General features: G+C 47.4%; 1 non-coding gene and 1 pseudogene across 1 annotated transcript; one reads left to right on the top strand and one right to left on the bottom strand.

Annotated features, from left to right (window-relative positions):
* Window positions 1–296: 296 nt before the first annotated feature.
* On the bottom strand, window positions 297–12,472 carry LOC144160636 (uncharacterized; annotated as a pseudogene).
* Window positions 2,039–2,110, top strand: Trnar-ucu (transfer RNA arginine (anticodon UCU)). The gene has a single exon. It is a non-coding gene; the product is annotated as a tRNA-Arg (tRNA).
* Window positions 12,473–15,174: the final 2,702 nt, after the last annotated feature.

Below are 15,174 nucleotides of genomic sequence, written 5' to 3'. Positions count from 1 at the left end.
CCTGTGAAAAATTTCGCGCTGAAGTTTCACTCATGGAAATTGCGAACCAACTAGCTCGTCTCTCCATTTTGCTTCACTTCTCAACCAAGTTTCAGTTACTACGGCTATGTGCGGATCATGTTGCAATAATTGAATTTCCAGTGAATCCATCTTATCAATGACACTACGTGCATTTATATTTTGAAGCCTTAGTGGTTATTCATTCACCACATTTTTTATGTTTGAGCAAGACGATGTGATCCTCGCAGTGAGTGAATCGGCGGAGCGTACAGTTGAGACACTGGCATGCCTTTCAATTAGCTCTGTAATTGCCCTTGGCTTCGCGTATTTGGGCGGCTTGACTCTGCGATTTCGTTTTTTTGGACAGGAACTTTGTCGTTTTCCTCGTCATCCCAGACATAGGCCTTTTTGTTTATGTATAATTTATCAAAAATGAGCGAAGTTTTGTCTCCGTTATCGAGGTTTTCCTTAGAACTTTGCCAGAGCTTCCTTCAGAACTCTCTCAGTCTTTTTGAAAAATCCTCGCCTATCGAATAATTGTTGCCTTTAATTTGATTCCTTTTTTCAAAATGGCAACTTTGTCCCTTGAATCCAGCAGCTTGAAAGTTACTGGCCTTACTTTTCCGGACGATGGTTTCCCAGCCTATGAATGCGCTCTATACCCGCTGGATCAAAACCAAGAATGCCTTTGACTATCTTTTGGTTTACAGCATGCTCCAGCGTGTCGCTACTTTCGTCCTCAGCTTCAGGGAGTCCGTAAATGATAAGGTTAGACCTTCTGCTACGATTCTCTAGGTCGTCTAGCTTGTTCTCAAGGGTTTGAATTGTAGTAGACAAGGAAACAATCTGTTCCTGGCATGAGGAGACCTTGGTTTCAAGTACTGTTAAGGCATCAAGTTTCCTTTCAATATCTCCAAGCCGCTTTTCTTTGATTTCTTTATTATCATTAGCGATCTCGTTGAGTTGTTTCGCTATTTTAGCCAGGTCTGGACCAGGGTTGGTCTCAATATCCCCTCCTAGCAAGAGTGTCTTCCGGCACAACGAAGCAACGTCATACAGCAAGCAACGAATCTCTGAACAGAAAAGCCGTGGGCACGGCACCACCACCACAAAAGGGTCGCTAGAGCAAAAGCACTTTCCATAATGCTTTCTCACCTATACAATAAACAGGAACGGGTTAGCAGCGGTCCGCATGTTCGTGGTGCCACCGTGCCCAGTGATCGTGCCTTGAGCAGGGTTTCCTTTTATAGCCGAGTAGACTGGTGTCGTCATCTGCAGCTCCATCACGTGTCGTTCTACGCGCGCTGTGGACGAGTGACGGGGCAGCGTGGTCCATGACAGCCCTTGCAAGTGGTACGGCACGAGGCAGTCGGTCCTCTCTTGGTCATGCGCCGTGGAATCGGCATTGCACTTGCCACGACGAGTGGCGTTGACGTTATGCAGGAGGCCAAATACCTGTACAATAAACAGGAACGGGTGAGCAGCGGTCCGCATGTTCGTGGTGCCACCGTGCACAGTAAATATAAATACCCCAGAAAGTGAAGCAGAACACAGTCGCCCAGATAGCCGAATTGGTAAGGCATTCGAGATCTAATCGAAAGGCGTGGGTTCGGTCCCCACTCTGGGCGCGTGTTTTTCTTTCTTTCTTTCTCACGTAATAATAATAATAAATAAAGATTGTAACATCACTAACGGTAAAATATAGTCTAATCATTCCCCTATGCCTTCTTTGGCGTTGTAAACTGCCGGCATTTCTTTCTGTATTTTCCTAACGAGCCCCTCATTTCCAAACCCTATTATCGTGCGAAAGCTTAGCGAGGGCCTCGGTTCTTTCAGCCTTGATGCCAAGGTAGCATAAGAGGGTTTCCCGCCAGTTAGCCGCTTACGACAGGCTGTAGACGTCCGCGTCACGCCCCGGGGGTTGAAAAGAAGGTCCCCTTCTGCCCGTGTAGTCTGAGTGGCGCTTGCTACCACCCTCAAGCGTCAGATACAGTTTTAGTAAATATAAATACCCCAGAAAGTGAAGCAGAACACAGTCGCCCAGATAGCCGAATTGGTAAGGCATTCGAGATCTAATCGAAAGGCGTGGGTTCGGTCCCCACTCTGGGCACGTGTTTTTCTTTCTTTCTTTCTCACGTAATAATAATAATAAATAAAGATTGTAACGTCACTAACGGTAAAATATAGTCTAATCATTCCCCTATGCCTTCTTTGGCGTTGTAGACTGCCGGCATTTCTTTCTGTATTTTCCTAACGAGCCCCTCATTTCCATACCCTATTATCGTGCGAAAGCTTAGCGAGGGCCTCGGTTCTTTCAGCCTTGATGCCAAGGTAGCATAAGAGGGTTTCCCGCCAGTTAGCCGCTTACGACAGGCTGTAGACGTCCGCGTCACGCCCCGGGGGTTGAAAAGAAGGTCCCCTTCTGCCCGTGTAGTCTGAGTGGCGTTTGCTACCACCCCCAAGCGTCAGATACAGTTTTAGTAAATATAAATACCCCAGAAAGTGAAGCAGAACACAGTCGCCCAGATAGCCGAATTGGTAAGGCATTCGAGATCTAATCGAAAGGCGTGGGTTCGGTCCCCACTCTGGGCGCGTGTTTTTCTTTCTTTCTTTCTCACGTAATAATAATAATAAATAAAGATTGTAACGTCACTAACGGTAAAATATAGTCTAATCATTCCCCTATGCCTTCTTTGGCGTTGTAGACTGCCGGCATTTCTTTCTGTATTTTCCTAACGAGCCCCTCATTTCCAAACCCTATTATCGTGCGAAAGCTTAGCGAGGGCCTCGGTTCTGGCAGCCTTGATGCCAAGGTAGCATAAGAGGGTTTCCCGCCAGTTAGCCGCTTACGACAGGCTGTAGACGTCCGCGTCACGCCCCGGGGGTTGAAAAGAAGGTCCCCTTCTCCCCGTGTAGTCTGAGTGGCGCTGGCTACCACCCTCAAGCGTCAGATACAGTTTTAGTAAATATAAATACCCCAGAAAGTGAAGCAGAACACAGTCGCCCAGATAGCCGAATTGGTAAGGCATTCGAGATCTAATCAAAAGGCGTGGGTTCGGTCCCCACTCTGGGCGCGTGTTTTTCTTTCTTTCTTTCTCACGTAATAATAATAATAAATAAAGATTGTAACGTCACTAACGGTAAAATATAGTCTAATCATTCCCCTATGCCTTCTTTGGCGTTGTAGACTGCCGGCATTTCTTTAAGTATTTTCCTAACGAGCCCCTCAATTCCAAACCCTATATATATATAATATATATATATATATATATATCTATATATATATATATATATATATATATATATATATAGAGAGAGAGAGAGAGAGAGAGAGAGAGAGAATCAGAAATAAGAAAGGAGGTCTCGGTGAAAATAAGAGTTTGCAGTCAAGAAAACCTCGGATAGCAAAGGGTAGGTGTGGTGAATCATAGAAACAGAAAACGAATTTTTAGAGTCAGAAAGAAAGTGGTAAAAAAATACCCGCCGGGTAAGATCCGAACCCATGACCTCCAGAATACCAATCTGGTGCAATAACCACTACGCTACCAGCGGGGGTGTTTCCCCAGCACATTCACGGGTATTTATGTTAAGGTATTTTTGTGTCGTGCTCTAGGGGGCGGTAGTTGGCGCCACTCGGACTACTCGGGGTGAAGGGGACCTTATTTTGAACCCCGGGGCAGTGCTCGAGTGTCTATGACTTGTCGAGAGTGGTCGACCAGCATTGAACCCTCTTAACTCTTTCGCTACCGCGCCTATCAAAATCGATCAATTTGATCGATAGTTTTGGGAGCGCCTTTTCATAACGTTCCACGCGTTTCTCGAACAAGTAAAGCTGTTCGGAGTTTGATCAGAAAATGGCCTTTCAAAATCAGTTTTGTTTTCATTTTTGCTACCGAAACGGGATTTTTGACACGCTTTTGAATCACCTGGGTGTGGAAAAGGGGCGTGGTCATCGCGCGTCACTGCTACCAACGAAGAATGCGTGCAACTCGTAATTACTCTGCACCAGCGCTTGTTTTTTGCTATCAGGGCGTGAATGGGGAACTAGCAAACGATTTTCAATCGTCCGGTTTGCGCTCTGACAGTAATAATCCCAGAAGTCGTCTGAAAATGTCAAGCATTGCCTGGTTGCAAATCTACTTTATGATTTTAGGCAGTTTTATTGCCTTTGCGCACGTTGTTCAAAGTACTGTGGTAGTTCTACTTACCCCAGGACCATTCGCAAACAGTTTACAACAGTTTCGGTTTCGTTTCTGCATCGCGAAATTCATATTTGGCGCTACTACGCAGTTACCCAACTTCAAGGCTGCCTGCCATGGCGCCTGGAGCGTCCGCGACTGATCCGCGAACAAAGCACGGCGCTCCTGATTTCCCCCACCCTAACCCAATTTCTGCGATAAGAACTTCAGATGCAAGTCAAAAGATCACACCTCGTCGCCAGATATCTGTTCCGCCCAGGACAGCGCTTCAAACCGGCCTTACACTGCCAGCTGTACCACTTCCAGTTTCGTTTCCATGCGAGGGTATATCCGGGTGTCTAATGTTGCTGCTTAGTTGAACTGTCTATTCGGACGGAGTCTCCAAGAAGTTTTTGTACTGTTTCATTTGAAAAATGTTAGGTGGCGCTGCAATAGAGGAGGCTTGTTGTGCTGATCTTTTTCATCGCGCAACTGCTACTCGGCCAAGGATCGCAGGGCACGATTCTAGCTCATCGTACCTCTTTTTTGCGAGCAAGGCTACAATTGCGAGTAAGAAGATGATAATAAAGCTCAGCTTTATGTTTTGAGAGATAACTGACCGTAAACAACAAGCATCAGCCACGGCGTTCCGTTTTTAACTCCATGCATGTTTTTTTCCACATCGCGTGCTAGTCCCAAATATTGTGCTCGCTGTAAATGAGAAGTCAGCCATTGACATGATGTTTTTACGTTATGTGGGGGCAAATTGGTGCCTCTGATAATGACAAACCGCCAGGTTTATTCCAGGAAACCACCCGAAATTGCACATTTTGAATTATAGGTTGGGCTTCACCGCATGACACGAGCACCGTGCATGCTAACATTTTTTTTTATATCTGACAAACTGTTCCACGCAAGACAACATTTTTTCTAGGGCGTGTTTTTGAAATGTTTCCCTACAAAATGTATATTCTAATTTTTTTCTACTACCGGTGGTTTGATAAACACAACTCCTTTTTTATCATTTTTTTTCGACAACTTGACAAAAATTTTGATTTTGATGTTTTTTTTACAACTATGATATATAAAAAACTTTATAAACTGGTGTTATTGGAAAGGCCGTTAAATAATCTGCATTTTGTGTTCCTGCAATTAGTGCCTAACCAATTTTTTAGCAGGAAACAAAATGTTTTCTTGGACCCCTAAAATTAGTCAATTATCCGGCGGTAGCGAAAGAGTTAAGCTACCCTTGGCACCAAGACAGCCAGAACAGAGGCCCTCGCTGAGCATGTAGCGAATCAGAACTGGGAAATGAAATAAGACAAAAAGGAAGTGTTGGCAGTCAAGAAAACCTCGGAAAGCAATGGGGAGATTATGCTGGATATATATATATATATATATATATATATATATATATATATATATATTTATACATATATACGTGTATAGGCGAATCTGAATATGAAATGGGGTGCCCATTCAAGTAACACAAAAAGAAGGCTGGGCAGCAAACGAAGGAAGCAAGGGTTTAGGAGGAAGGAAGGAAATGTAACTTGGCTAGAGCATAGTTGGCTATCCTGCATGTGGGAAAGGGCTAACTAGGCAATAAAGAGATTAGAAGAGTGAAGAAAAGTTGGAGCAGGCACGTACGCCCAGCACTGAAGCACTGACGCTGACAATGGAGCCGCTCAGTCTATAGTCTGGTGTTTAAGTTCGTCGCCTGAAGAAAGCGTAAGTGTTCCTTAGTCGCATTTTCAGCGGATGAGAGTAACGAACACCTCGGAAACCAAAGGGAAGAATGTGGTCGGTCATTAAAACCGATTATGAATATTAAAAGACCGAAAGAAACTGGAGACAAAGTACCCGCCGTGTGGGATCTGAACACACAACCTCGAGAATACGCATGTGGTGTGATTACAACTATGGTACCATTGGGGCTATTTTCCCCAACACTTTCAGGAGTGTATGTCAAAGTATTTTTTATTTCTGCACTTGGGGGTGGAAGCCAGCGCACCTCAAACTATTCGGGGTGAAGGGGGTCTTCTTTTTAACCCCGGGGCCGTGACTCGAGTATCTACGATATGTCGAGAGTGGTCGACCGGCGTTGAACCATCTTAAGCTCCCTATGGCACCAACACTCGCAGAACAGAGGCCCTCGCTATCTATGTAGCGAATCATAATGGGAAATGAGGGGCTCGTTGAATTAAAACAAAAATAAGCGTTGTCAGTCAAGAAAACCTCGTGAAGCAAAAAGGAAATTCTTGTTGGTCATGGAAACAGATAAAGAATTAGGAAGGACAGGAAGTGTAGAACAAATGCCTGCCGAGTGGTACCCCAACTTACAAATTTAAGAATACGCGTCAGGTGTTATGTCCACAAGGCTGCCGGAGGGGTGGTATCTGCTCACCTTCCTCGTCTATTTATGTTAAGGTATCTTTGTTTTCTGTGCTTTGGAATGGTAGCCAGCACACTGACTACTCGTGGTGAAGGGGACATTCTTATTCATCCTCAGGCCGTGACTCGAGTCTCTTTGACGCGTCGTTAGCTGTAACCAGCGTTGAACCCTCTTAGTGCTCGGACGAAGGCAAGCCTCTTTGCTGAAATGTTGGCAACAATCCTAGTGTGTACCTTGTTAGAAGTTTTTTTTTCTTGTGTTACCTACCATCTTCAAGGTATTGTTTATCGCTAAATATATATATATATATATATATATATATATACATATATATATATATATATATATATATATATATATATATATATATATATACATATATATTGCAACCGTGAAAGTGAGCGCTGGGTTTTCTAGCAATGGGGTAACAAGTACTTTATTTAAAGGGCGAACTTGTGCTCGTAAGTCCACTGTCACTGCTGGCACCAGCGTCCACAGAAACTGCTCCTTCGTCTTTCTCTTCGCCCTTTTTCCTCAGCTGTTCACTTGAACGTCCTCACTCAAAATATTGGGTGTAGACCGCTGGGTCTGTATTGAAATGGTGATATTAATGCGGTGGCATCACTGCCCTCTCGGAAACGGCATCGGCCCGATGCGGGATGGTAGGTTAGTTGGTATTGCAGCCTAACCAGTATGAAAAACGTAGTAGCTGAATAGCGCCGTGTTAGTATACAAATACACAAAGGAAACCAGATACGTTCAGTCAGGCTGAATTTGGTCTGAGCGAAAGTAACAGGGCTTCATGTGGGCCACGTGTACGATCTTTGGGGTAGGCCTGGCGTCACGATGAGCATGCTGCTTTTGCCTTCGGTTCTACCTCGTAGTTTACATCAGATACGCGAGGAAAGATTTTATAAGGGTTTAAGTATCGGCAGAGTGGCTCTTCCGAAAGCCCACGGCTACTTACGGGTGCCCAATCCCAAACGATATCTCCAGCTAGATATTCATGATTGCGTCTTCTCTGGTTGTATCCTTGGAGGTCAAGTCTATGTTGCCTTAGAATGCGCAGTTGGGCAAGCTGACCAGCTTCTTTAGCGCGCTGCGTGAAATCTTGCACGGCATTGTCGGCAACGTCGGTGTGATCTACGGGAAGCATAGCGTCCAGTGCAGTGGTCAACGCGCGTTCGTAGGCAAGTTGAAATAGGGTGAGTCAAGTTCTTTGGTGCGTAGCCGTATTACAAGCTATGGTGGCGCAAGGTAGAATTTCGTCCCACTTTCTGTGTTCTAAATCGACGTATATCAACAACTTATCGGTGATGATCCTGTTGAGGCGCTCCGTGAGCCCGTTAAATTAAGGGTGATATGCCGTTCTTTTACCATGGTCGCAGTTAGGCTAAGAACGTTTTTCGGGAAGGTAGCAGTGAAAGCGGTGCCCCGATCTGTAATGACAGTGGTAGTTGCGCCGTGTCGCAGAACAATGTTCTTTACGAAGAATTTGGCGACTTCTAGGGCGCTGCCTCGAAAAAAGGCTTCGTTTCGGCATATCGTGTTAAGTAGTCAGTGGCTAAAATAATAATTTGCTTCCCAGAAACGATGTTGGAAATGGCACAATAGATCCAGTCCAACCGGCCTGAATGGCGTGTCCGAAGGATCAACTGGGTGAAGCATTCCGGGTGGTCTTATGGGAGGTGTCTTCCTGCGCTGGCAATCGCGGCACGTTCGTACGTAATGACTTCCGGATTGAAGTAGCCTAGGCCAAAAATACCTATGGTGGATCAGCGCCAATGTGTGACTTACGCCGTGATGGCCGTCTGAAGGCACACCGTGACAGGCAGGTAGAAATTCGCTCCGTAGCAAAGTTGGCACAACAAGAAGAAATTTCTCCAGGCTATCGGAGCTCCGTTTATACAGGAAATTATTCCGCAGGCAGTATGTGGCACATTTCTAAGGAAGGGACGCGGTACGGTGGAGTTCCTGCCGCGCAGATGCTCGATGAGTGGCGGTACCCCGGCGTTCTGCATCTGGTAGTCAGCCATGTCAGTGGTGTGGAGCACTCCGAGAAACGGGATGTACTCTCCTGATTCACGAGTCGGCATCGGTATGTTCACTTCCCGACTTGTACACAACAACAATGTAGTACTCTTGGAGCCACAGGCTCCACCGAGCGAATCGTCCAGATGGGTCCTTAGGTTGGCCAGCCAACATAAGGAGTGGTGATCGCTAGCCGCCGAGAAAGGGTGACCGTACAGGTAGGGGCAATATTTGGTTATGGCCCAGATCACCGCTAGGCATTCCTGTTCCGTCGCAGAGTAATTTGTCTTGGCTTTTGAAAGCGTCCGACTGGCGTATGCGATAACGTTTTCTTTCCCATGCTACCATTGCACTAGAATAGCACCAATCGCAACATTGCTAGCATCAGTTGGCATTTCTGTCTCACTGGAGTCGTCGAAGAGGGCCAAGATTGGTGCATTCTGAAGGTGGGTGTGTAGCTCATCGAGTGCCGCTTGCTTCTCTAGTGTCCAAGTGAATTTCACATCGTTTTGTTTAAGGGGCGTAATGGTTCGGCAATCTTGAAGAAGCCTCCCACGAAACGTGTGTAATACGCGCAAAGGCCTAAGAAGCACCGTGCCGCCTTCTTGTCGGTGGGCAGTGGAAAGCAGCTCACAGAAGCTGTTTTGCGGGATCGGGTCCGAAGCCTCTAGCACTGACAACGTGTCCAAGAAATTGTAGTTCTTAGAGCCCGAGACTGCATTTTTCAGTCTTGATAGTTAGATCTGCCGAGCAGAGAGCTTCAAGAACGCATCTCAGTCGCAGCTCAGGTTCCTCAATTGAACTGAAAAAACGACTACGCCATCTTAGTAAACCAGACACGTTTGTCACGTTACCCCGCGAGTACTATGTCTATCATCTGTTGGAATGTTGCAGGAACGGAACACAAGCCAAACCGGAGGACTGTAAACTCGTAGAGGCCATCAGGTGTTACCAACGCCGTCTTTACGCGATCTCGCTCACCTACATCTATTTGCCAATAACGGGATTTAAAATTTAAGGACGAAAAAAATTTGCATTAAGGAGGCGCTCAAACGTGACCTCAATTCGAGGAAGCAGGTAGACGTGCCGTTTTGTCACGCGGTTCGATTTGCGGTAGTCAACGCCAACTCGAAGCGTATTGCCTTTCTTTTATATACCCTAAGCCAGAGCCCACGTGCTTTTAGACGATTGAATAACATCATCATCGAGCATCTGCGTTACCTGACTCTTGATTGTTTTTCCTTTCCCTTGGCGCACCCATGTAAGGTTGTTGGCGCACTGGCCTGACAGATTCATCCGTAAAGAAACAATACTTCGCGATGGGTGTCCGACGCACTTTAGAACACGTGGCAAAGCTGTCGGAGAATACTTGGACGAGGGACTTTGAGGCCTCTATTTGTGCGGTCGAGAGTTCGGGTTTGATCTCAAAGGGTATGCACAGCGTCACTGCCAGTGGATCAGATCGCTTGCGTTCCAAGAGCGCTCACGTGCGTTACGTCAGAGATTTATTCGATGAACCCGATGGCGATGCCTTTGGCGAAGTGCCGACGCTTGTTTAAAAAAAAAATTAGTGAGTAAGGCGGGCATACATCCGTGTTGTAGCCTCACTTATCCTCTTGCAATGCAGATCCTTTCTCTGTGAGCAACCGGATGTTACCTTCGGCAATAGCAGGGCAATCCTGGAATGCATCGCTTCTAATGTTCACGCGCAGTATAGTGCGAGCTGTTAGCGTGGCATCGTCGTGAACGATGCGCAACGCCTTGTCACGCTCGTTTTCCACATGACTGGCAATAGCTCCTTTGGTAGAAAAGCTAATTTTAGATTTCTCTAAGTCGATAATGCTCCGTTAGTCAACAGGAAGTCAACGCCTAGTATCAGTTCTCTCCAACACTCTGGAAGCCCAATGAATACATTGACATTGGGAAGGCGGGTAATCTTAATTCGGGCAGTGCACATACCGACGACGGGAGTAATCAGGTGTCCTCCAGCTGTACTAATTTCAAGGCCAATCCAGGGGGGTCAGAACTTTATCTAAAGTAGATGCGAGAGTTTTACTTATAACAGAATGGTCCGCGCCAGTTTCAGCTAAGGCAGTCGTCTCGCGGCCATCCATGTGCACACGTACGTCACAGGATACGAGTTCGGCTTAACAGCGACTGGACTAAGCTGACCATTTTTCTGAGTCGTCGTCGTCGTGGTGGTCGCAGCGGAGTATATTGTCGGTTAGCGAAATCAACGGCCCCACCTCCGGGAGTCGCTGCCCTCAGTTCCCTGGTTCTCGGGGCTACCAGGGTGATGGTTGGTAGAACCTGGCACGACACGTGGACTCTGGGATCTGCGTCGGTTGGAAGGAGACGGTGACCAAAACTCACGATTTATTGGAGGAAACATGTTGTTACGTCCGGCGATGTACTCATCGATCTCCCGTCGTCGTCCCCGTACCTAGGGCGTGGTGCGTTCGTCGAAAATTAACGTAATCGAGCCCGACAGTATGCCCTGGTGCGGTAAACGTGTCTTGGTTCCCTACAGTTGAAGCACAGAGCCCTACGGTCAGGAGGACGCCATTTGTCGCTCTTCCGGGGTGTTACATTCATCTTATAGGGCACGTCGCGGGGTCCCAAATGCACCTTAGGCTGCGGCGAGACGGAAACGATTTCGGGCGGAGAGCAGTAGGCTGTGTTCCTCAAGGTAGCGGCGTACGAAATGCGTGGCTCTTGTCGCGCCATGTCTGCTTGCTCTGACGTCCTCACATCTTGGCTGAGTTTCAAATGCATAGTATTTCTTTAACTCACATGTGGCGTCCGCCGTCCGTCCGCAACAGCTCAGCGCACAAGTGCGCTCTCTCCCTCACTCCTCCTCTCCCGCATCACGCTACCCTCCTCGCTCTTAACAACAGGTCCGCACCCCTCCCCCTACAATATATAAAAAAATAACAGTTATCGGCGCTGGTTTCGATCCCACGACCCTGTGGGCGGAACGCGAGGTGCATGGTGCTCTTGCCACTGCGCCACAAAAGCGACACAGAATCAAAGGGTACGAACGCACCTTATATCCTTGACTCATTCAAACTTACTCAAGAAGCTGCTGATACACGGCAGCAGTTGCATCGATCTCGTCTTCACCAGTTGCTGCAAATCACGACCCCTGCTTAAAGACCCCTTAACAGTACACTTTAGCGACCATGAAGGCCGTCGTTCTCAGCATCCAATACAACAACAGCAAGAAATAAATAAATAACGACTTACAACAACCTACCCCTTGCCTTCACTTCTTGCGTCACAAAAAAAAGAACAACCCATCTCTCCACGAGGGGGGACTCGAGTGGCAAAATTACTAAAGTAATAATGATTATAATAAAGAAATAATATTATTTAATAGTAATAAGCAATATTAGTTAACACAATCACTAGCACCCCACCATCACCCCCCAAACACTAACTTTAACGCAATACACCCACCCTGTACGCGACGCATTTACTCGAGTCCCCCTTCGTGGGGAAATGGGCCCAGTTTTTTCTCTGACAATTTCGGTGATAGACACCGAAGCAGGTGACAAGTTAGCCAGTTGAAGGCGGTGGAGCTCCTTTTTAACTATTTTCCTCACGACCTCCCGGACACCAGGGATTTCGAGCTGTGCTACGTTTGACACGGTGGCTCCTTCGCGGTGGTACTGCCGGGCCCATTGCCGAAGCGCCCTCTCGCAGTCGTAGCCTCCCTAATAAATTCGGAAATGGTTAAGGGCAGATTTCGTAGTATACCGGCAAATATTGCGTCCGTGACGCCTCGGATGAGGTGCCGCTCCTTCTCGTCCAACGCCTTGGCGGGGTCTGCCCGCCTGAACAGACGAGACGACTCTTCGGCGTACATCGTGAGGCTCTCATTAGAACGCTGCCACCAGCCTCTGCCGTTTATTTTCCATCACCGCTCAAGTACGCGGCGAGTACCCGCCGGCAAAACTCCTCCCAGCACGTCTTCTACACCTCATGGTTCTCGAACCACGTTCGTGCGCCTTCCTCGAGAGCGTAGTACACTATACGTAGCTTGCGCTCCTCATTCCATTTGTTGAATGAGGCAACACGCTCGAACTGGTCCAGCCAGTCCTCCACATCTTCAAAGCTCTCCCCATAGCAGATCTTCGGCGTACGCGGCTGATGAACCAAGTACTGCATAGATGTGGTAGGTGAAAGAGGTGCATCTACGACAGCGGTGTTTCGCCCCGTGATCTACCGATTCCGGTCAGGAATCAGTAGATGACGGGCGGGCATCATGTACCCCACAAATCCACCACTTGTAACGGTGAAAGTGAGCGCTGGAGTTTGTAGCAATGGGGAAAAATAACTTTGTTTAGAGGGCGAACTTGTGCCCGTAAGTCCGCTGTCACCGCTAGCTACAGCGTCCACAGTAACTGCTCCACAGAAAAAAACTGTCCCGTGCCTGCAAGTCCGCTGTCCCCGTTAGCTACAGCGTCCGATGAAACAGCGTCCACAGAAACTGTGCCCGTAAGTCTGCTGTGACCGCTAGCGACAGCGTCCACAGAAACTGCTCCTTTGTCTTTATCTTCGCCCTATTTCCTCAGCTGCTCACTTCAAATTCCCCATTTAGAATATTGGGTGTGGACCGCTTGGTCTGCCTGGCAATGATGATAATAATGCGGTGCCATTACTCCCCGCGAATAATGTTGTATGTCATTGAAACAGATATAGAATTTCGAGAGATAGAGAATTTAAAATTTTCTCTACTCTCTCTCTGTCTTTCCAAATTCTTTATATCTTTGAATGAGCAACCACATTATCTCCTTTGCTTTGTGATGTTTTCGTGACTGCCAAACTTTATTTCTGTCTTCATTCAACGAGCCCCTCCTGTCCTATTCGTATTTGCTACATGCATATCGAGGGTCTGTGTTCGGGAGTGTTGGTGCCCCATGGAGCTGAAGAGGGTTCAACGCTGGTCGACTGCTCTCGTCATGTGGTAGACACTAGAGTCACTGAACGGAGGTTAAAAAGAACGTCCCCTTCACCCCAAGTAGTTCACGTTGCGCTGACTACCACCCCCAAGCGCAGAAATAAAAATACTTTACATGAATACACAAAAATATAGAGGGATAAATAGCTCCACCGCTAGCTTAGTGGTGATCGCGCCAGACACGTATTCTGAAGGTCGTGGGTTCGGATCCAACTTGCGGGCATTTTATCTGCAGTGTGTTCCTGCATTTCAAAATTACCGATCTGTTTCAATGGCCCTGCACATTCTCCCCTTTGCTTTCGGAGGTTTTGTTGACTGGAACCCTTATTTCTGTCCGAATTCAACAATCCCCTCATTTCCTATTCTGATTCGCTACAATCATAGTGAGGGACGCTGTTCTGGTAGTCCTGGTGACATAAGAAGCTTAAGAGGGTTCAGTTGACCAGTTTCGACAAGTCGTAACCACTCGAGTCACGGCGCGGCGGTTAAAAATATTGTCCCTTGACGGCGAATAGTCGGAGTGACGCTGGCAACAACAATCAAGTGCAGAATTAAAAATACTTTAACATAAATACCCCAGAAAGTGGAGAGAAATATAGCCCCGCCGGTAGCGTAGTGGTCATCGAACCAGACTAGTATTTTGTAGGCCGTGCGTTCGCATCCCACCCGGCAAGAATTTTAGATGCCACCCTTAGAGGAGCATCACTTACGCGCGGCCTGTCACTCCGGCGTCTGTCCGGCGTCCGGGATAGCGCGCTCTCCCCCTCCGCTATAGCACGCTCTCCCCCGCAACATCTGTGGCGCCCGCTCCCGTCGGCGGCGGCGCTGCACTCGCGCTGCACTCCGCGTTTGCTCCGCGGTTTGCGCATGTGCAGTGCTCTCTCTTTCCGTGGTCTCACTTTCCTTCGGCGCGGGCATACAAGCGGCTTCCCGCGCTCCGGCCTCTCCGGCCGCCCTTTCGTTCGCCGGGGCTCGCTTACTTCGCTTGCTCTCGCTTGCACGGGTCCCTGAATGAAAGGGATGCCGCAACCCAGTGCCAGCAACACCCCCCCTGGAACCCCCTTCAGCGTCGCATCACACCAGAGTTCCCGCGAAGGGAGATGCGCGAATTTTTTTTTCCACTTTCTGTCTTACCAACTTTTGTATCTGTTTCAGTGACCTACCACCTCCTCCTCTTATCTTTCCGGGGTTTTTGAATGCCAACCACTAGTTCTGTCTTAATTCAATGAGACCCTCACTTCCTATATTTGATGATGTTTGGAGTTTAATGGCGCAAGGCCGACTAAGGGCAAAGAGCGCCAAACAACAGTGATTACATGAAAGTGGCATGGAAGTAAAAGTAGAACATTTCAGTAAAAATAAGCAAAGTAAAACACAACGTAATGAAGATGACTGGTGTAAAGGGTCAGGTTGTCAACATGCCTGATATGAAATGAGATGTAAAAATTTTACATCGGTAAGAAACTCGAAAACGCGTTTGATTGGAAACATGGCTTCGTCTCCTAAGAAGTATGACGGGTGGGGTGGAATATGTCGCGTGTGTAGTTGTGGGAAGTATTTGCGTCGTGTTGTGTCGAGTGCCTTACATTGTATAAGGACGTGGATCA

Source organism: Haemaphysalis longicornis, unplaced genomic scaffold, assembly GCF_048455015.1.
Source record: "Haemaphysalis longicornis isolate Haplotype H1 unplaced genomic scaffold, Haemaphysalis longicornis Haplotype H1 scaffold_11, whole genome shotgun sequence".
NCBI classification, from domain to species: Eukaryota; Metazoa; Arthropoda; class Arachnida; order Ixodida; family Ixodidae; genus Haemaphysalis; species Haemaphysalis longicornis.
This window is presented reverse-complemented; position numbering and strand designations above follow the sequence as displayed.